We start from the raw sequence: 7,115 nt of genomic DNA, 5'->3' as shown, positions 1-7,115 counted from the left end.
AACAAAAGAGTCGTATACACTTTTCCCCAGAAGTAGAGAGTATCATATTGTCTATTTTGTTGCACTCACCAACTAGGAGAAATAAGGCTATCTCCATTCTTTTTCTCAGTCCTTATTAGGTCCCGCTAGAGACACATCAAGTGCAGTGCAGTTATTTGCCTCCTCTCCACTTGATAACTAATAGGTAGAGAAAAACTGAAGGATAATGAAGAAAATCAAGAATTATATTAACTTTTCTGCATTGAAAACTTTAAAAATGTTCACCGTGACGTTCCGAGTACCTTCAAAAGTTAACTCTAAATGCTACTATAAACAGAATTCTTCATCTAAATGGCAATATGTGTAGTTCCTTTTATTTTTAGAGGCAAGAAATTAAATCACAGGATGACAGAATGGTTATGGACCCTCTGGACACTCCCTAATCAATGAGGGGCCACTGAGAGTTGGTTGCCCAGGATCATGTCCGGGGAGATTTTAAATTATCTCCAAGGATAGAGGCTCAACAACTGCTCTGGGCAACCCATTCCAGTGCACTGTGATCCTCATTCCAAGTGCAAAAGGACAACCCCGTGCAAAAATGACACTACACACTGTAATATAAATGTTTAAGTAAAACCAGTAAAAGCTAAAACTGAAAGCTCACATTGGCAATCAAGTACATATCATATATACCTTTTTGCTAGCCATTCAAGAAAATACAGCTAAAACTTAGAAACACAACCATAGTTTCCATGGAAAGAAAGAATAAAAAAGTAATTTTATGGTATCTAATTTGTGCAAAATTTACTCAAGGCCCGAGGCTTTGACATGCAAGTCTTTTTTCTCTTGCACATAGTCCTAGTTCACATCACATTGTGACACTGCTATTTAGTTCAATGATCAGAATCTGACCATTCTGTGCATCTAGGACTTCAGGTTTTAGCATATTAAAAATATTAACGTGGCTCCATTCTAAAGATAAACAACAGTTTCTAGACAAAATAGCAGCTTTTGTTTGCATAAATGCTTTTTAGTGAATCTGAGCAGCATTTGAAAACCATACGTTCTTCGTTTAAGATTACTTGCCAAGAATGAGAACACCATTTGGGCCACAATCTTAGTGACATCATTGCTGAAGAATGAAATGATTTTCCAATCTACTTAAAAAAACCTGGATGCTATATAATGTTTAAAAAAGGTAATCTCCTTTTTCTGTTCCTAGGATGTACATTTCTAATAATTTACATTTCCTCGTGTATATACCTCATCTATAGTTAGAGAGGTGAAACAGATGATGCAGAAGGTATGGCTCATAATTCTTTTTTTATCTACATACCACAGAAAATGGAAAAATGAAGCTAGCATTGAAAAATTGACAGTTACAGGAAAATATAAGAACATGAACTACCTGTTGGACCAGACCAGTTGTCCATCTATCATAATATTTGTCCTTTGACAGCTACTTCTACTGTTTGTTTTCAGGGAAAGTAAAAGAAAGAGATAATAGACACCTTCCAAAGAACCCTGCCAATAGTTGTATTATCTTTTCACCATTGAACTATTAGCACTTGAGACAGTAAAGCAAATGAGTGCATATCATATTTAAGCATAAATAGCTCCATTGTCTTGAATGAAATCATACATATTCTTAACATGCTTTAGTGATTTATCAGATGGTAGTCTGTTTGGCTTAAGCCCTGAAACATGAATGTTTGCATAATATTTTTCACACCATGCTAAAAGTAGTTCAACAGATTGTCATTAACTATATAAAGAAGTTATTTTAGATATTACTGAACTGTCTCAAATATTCAGTTTCCTCGTATTATGAGTTGCTTTCAAATATTTCCTTCTATAGTTTTAAGTGTATTACTTTCTATTTTCGGTATCTTCTATCTTATGTTATCAGAGAGTAAAAAAGATGGTCCATTCACTCTGTCAGTATTCTCACATACAGTATTTGTAGAAAGCTTGAGTGACTGGAGACATCTGAACTAGATCACACTAGGCCCAAAATAGATTACAGTTCTCTATGAATGCAACTGCTTAACTTTCAAGGTTGGCTGCATTTCAAAAGCAGTTGGTGTTATCACATAGCATAGAAAACAGTTAAATGAGTCTCTGCAAGCTTGAGAGGATGCTCATAAGAACTACAGAACTAGTACATCCAAACAACATGAGACCTGTAATGGCTGTGTGTGTGTGTGTGTGTGTGTGAAAGCATAAAGAATGCTCTTGTGATCAGACATCAAATATGGGGTAGACCAAGGACCTGCAGTGATGGTCTCCACTGTTTTAAACCACTGCACATACTATTTTTTATTTCCTGAGATTAAAACTTTTTTTTCCCCCTCCTCACCTCCAAATTTCCCCTCTTGCTAATTTAGAATTTTTTGGCAGAAGACCATCAGAGACAAGCATAAGATATTGGATCATGTATTACAGAGTTATGTAATTTATTAATCTGCTTGGGTTTTGGGGCAACGTCAAACTGGATATAAGCTTTCCTCCATCTGTCTGTACTTGTCTCAGATCTTTTTCTTCAGTGGCTACAATTTTTACTTATGGGTGTCATTATTATTATTTGCAGCATGCGTTGTTTTCACTAGGTTTAACATGTTTCCATGCTGCTTACTAACTTCATCAGCAAGGTATTCTATGTAGTTACAATTACACAAAAGTGCTTCCTAATGTGTTTTATGTTTTCAGAGGCCTAGAAAAGAGGTGTGATATTTATGCTAAGTCCATAGGTCACCATATCTTGCTTGTTTCCTACTGAAAGAAGATTTGCACAGTCATAGTGTCCATATTGCCTTATATTGCGTTTCTGCTTTCTCTTCACCATAACACACTGTATCTCTTCCCAGTTTCAACCAAAATAAAAGAAGGTAAAATTTTCAAATATAAAGTTCTTTGAATTTCACAAGTTGAGCTTGAAGAAGGTGAGAAGAAAAAAGCTAATCCTTCCCTTTTTGGCAAGGATGCAGCAGAAGGTCAACACTTCTGTTCAATGTGGCTGTGTAGCTAGTCAGTCAACACATTTGCAGGTCTGAACAAACCATGCAGTTTCAGGAGACACAGGAGGGAGACTGGGAATTATATTGCAAAAGTATATCATTGTAAAATAAGTTTAAATATCATTACTTCATTTATCAATGAAGTTTTTTCTATAACTGTATCATAATAGTGGATTACAGCAAGCCTCATATGCTAGAGACCCATTGTACAAACTCATTTTTTAGTGGAGATTCTAGCATTACTTAAATACTTTTGCTTGATATCTATCTTCAATACAACATCATCAATCCCATATTTAATCCTTATGTAGCTAGTTATAAAGCACAATTTTTTGCCAGTAAACTGAAACATATGCATTATAATACACAATGCAATTGAACAAACATAAATTCATAGCAAGGCAGGTCAGTAAACCCTGGGACAATCATTGTTATACAAGCATCTTCCACAGTCCATCTTACTAACAAATAATACTAGAATAACTAGAGAGAAGTTATTTTATGTGCTGGCCAAACTTGGTACACTTTAGTCATTTGTTAGTTTCTTTTAGTTAGCTGATTTTTTGTACTGAAAAGGACAATAAAGCAGTCTTCTAGCACTTACACTAAGACACTTAAAAAGTAGATGCCTTTATTTCTCCCCAAGACTTTGGTATATTAAGCTATAGATTATTAAGTTTAGAGCACATGGGTTTTATCTGACAGAAATGTAAAAAAGTATTTTCTTTAGCACAAATCACATTTCTAGAAGACAAAAAAAAAGTGTACTGTTTCTTTAAAATATTTTCAGCCTTACTTATATCAACAGAGGCTTTTTCTGTTCCACTTAACTCATTTATGAGGAAGTGCGTCAATTTTAGAATTCTGTAGCTTATTTATAAACAGTAAAAATTTAAAACTGATCCTGTATTTTATCTCTAATAAGGCAGCAAAATCCTATGCTTTTTCAAGGCATACAATTTAAAACTTGAGTTTTATCAGGAAGAGAGGAGAGAAAATTGCAAGTCAGAAAAATGTTGCTGCAAGATCTCTTCTTTTTTGTATACTATTTGATTTTTGTGCTTAATTTATTCCAACATGAAATGTAATTTGAAACACATTCTCATTTAGTAGCTTACAATTCTTCTCATCTCTATACAACTTGGGTCTTGAATATAATCATGCAGGAAAAAACCTGAAGGTTTCTCTTCAATATCTCAAAAAAGTATCCAGATTGTAAGAGGATAAGTTTCCCAAGGGTCCTTCTGTGTCAAGTAAGCTTGTGCAAAATGTAATTTCTTGTCAAACCAGCAGATAAAAACAAGTCAATCTGGAAAGAGCAAGGAAAATATAATAGGTACGTGGCAAGCCATGACATCTTTACAGATTACTAATGAATCAACATACCTATAGAATAACAGTGTCAGGCTGATTTCAGGGGTAAAGAGAAGTTAACAGAAACTGTCGCCTTCCATTGTCTTTAGCTCAGTACATGTTGCTTCTCATGCTTTGGGAAACTGGTAACATAGCGGTACACATTTTGACTTTCAAATCATAACTGCAGATGAAAGTGTCCATAATCATAAGAACCTCAATGATTTCTGATCAGTTTTGTTCATGTTACCCCCCTGAGAGTCTCAAAAGCGAAAAAATATAGTATCAATTTGTACTTTCATAATTTATGCAGCTTTTCATATAGCCATGCTTTGCTTTTTCTGATTTGTCATTCACTATTTTTTACTAAATTCTCTTTTTTTCCATTCTTTTTCTTTGTTATATGTCTGAAAACATAGATAATTTAGTTAACTAGTATGTTTTCTCTTCTCTAAAACAAACCTTGCCACTAACCCTTGCATCAGTGAAATTTTACCCCATCATCTTACTGAAACCAAGTTCTGTTCTATATGGGATGCTAACAGTGGCTTATCATCCTGGTATTGGGTGGCAAGTAGGAATGAAAAAAACCTCACTGTTTTGTTAACTCCTCATCACGTGTTAATATTTTTAATGTCTGTCCACACACAATTTTTCAAACTAAAAATGTGCAGTAAGTAAAAATTATTTGAGAGCTTTTCTTCCTCCTCTACTCTGCCCTGGTGAGGCCTCATCTGGAGTCCTGGGTCCAGCTCCGGGCTCCCCAGCTCAAGAGGGACGGGGAACTTCTGGAGAGAGTCCAGCGCAGGGCCACCAAGATGATCAGAAGACTAGACCATCTTTCTCACGAGGAAAGGCTGTGGGAACTGGGTCCTGATCAAGGGGAACCATGGGGTTGGACTAGATGATCTTTAGAAGTCCCTTCCAACTCCTAACATTCTATGATTCTATTGCTAACACTCATGTAAGTTTGATGGATTTTTGAAAACTTTTAGAGATTTTTCATTTTCTTTTAATTTCAAATCTGTTAAAAATGGGTTTTTGCATTTCTACTGTATTGCCATTTGTTGATTGTTTAGATCTGTTTTCTTTTTGGATCTTAGAATGTAACATAGATCTGGAAAGAAAAGAGTTTAGAATCATAGATTCACAGAATGGTAGGAGTTAGAAGAGACTTTTAGAGATCATCTAGTTCAATTCCCCTGCAGAAGCAGGTCGACCTAGATCAGGTTGCATAGGAACATGTCCAGGTGGATCTTGAAGACCTCCAAGGAAGAAGACTCCACACTCTTCTCGGGCAGCCTGTTCCACTGCTCCCTCATCTGAACTGTAAAATAGTTTTTTCTAATGTTTAAGTGGAACGTTTTGTATTTCCAGCTTCATCCCATTACCCCTTGTTCTGTCACTAGATACAATAGAAAAAAGGGATGTCCCAACCTCTTGACATCCACCATTTAGATATTTGTAAATATTAATAAGATTCTTCTGCAGTCTCCTATAGACTTAACAGCCCCAGTTTCCACAGCCTTTCCTCATAAGAAAGATGTTCCTGTCCCCTGATCACCTTGGTGGCCCTGTGCTGGACTCTGTTTAGAACTAGTTTCCTGTCCCTCTTGTGCTCAGGAGCCCAGAACTGGACACAGGACTCCAGATGAGGCCTCACCAGGGCAGAGTAGAGGAGGAACAGAACCTCCCTCGAGCTGCTGGCCAGTTTTCTTGATGCATCCCAGGATGCCATTGGCCTTCTTGGCCACGAGAGCACATTGCTGGCTCATGGTTAGTTTATTGTCAACCAGGACTCCTAGTTATCTCTCTGCAGAGCTGCTCTCCAGCAGTTCAACCCCCAGCCTGTACTGGTGCATGGGGTTGTTCCTTCCCAGATGCAGGACTTTGCACTTGTCCTTGTTGAACCTCAATGGTTTACAACCATCTTCCTCTGTGTCTTTAAACTCTTCATGTTTTCTTCCATTGTTTCATAACAACAATCTAACAAATGCTGGTCTAGTAACATCATCTCCTTTTTGTTTATATAAAATATACGATCTTGTGTAGAGCTTACGGGGAGACAGTGGAAAAAAACCAAAAACCAACAGGGAGAGATAGTGGATGAAAATTTGGTTCCATTCAGGAGTTTTCACAGATTATATACCTTCTAAACATACATAGGATACATCAGTACCAGAGCTCACTTCTTTGAACCATACATGACTAATGGTCTCAGTTTTCTAAGAAGTGTTATACATCTTATTAAGTTCTCAAAACCAGAAAAGCTCAGGGTATTTAGACAATGCCTTAATGCAGTTAATCAAAGAAATAAGCTCTTTCCCAGCTCCATACCAGCTGTATAACACTTGGCTAGCCTTGGCAGAGTCTCTCATTCTTCAGTCATTTCAGTTTGGTTTTTTTATGATCTCTGCCATAAACTCTGATGATGTAGCTGATGATGTGTCTGGATCCTAAATATTTCTACTCACTTGTATTATTGCAAAATGGCATAATAATATTAGATCACCTATTATTACAAAATAATTACTTACCATTATCCATATTTTATAAGGATAGAAAGAAGGAGGCTATTAGTTTTTGGAGTTTAGCGTGAGTATTTTTTGCTGTGTTAACTGCAATTGTGCAATTTCTACTGTGACGTCTAGTGGCTGCTGTTTATTTTCTGTGGTTTCTTCTCAGGACAAGATTTTTGTGGTTTCTTCTGTGAAGAATTAGGATTGCTAATAAGAAGCCACAGGAATTGAATTTCTCAGGGTCAGA

Source organism: Colius striatus, chromosome 1, assembly GCF_028858725.1.
Source record: "Colius striatus isolate bColStr4 chromosome 1, bColStr4.1.hap1, whole genome shotgun sequence".
NCBI classification, from domain to species: Eukaryota; Metazoa; Chordata; class Aves; order Coliiformes; family Coliidae; genus Colius; species Colius striatus.
The sequence above is the reverse complement of the archived record's forward strand: the minus strand, read 5'-3'. Positions refer to the sequence as shown.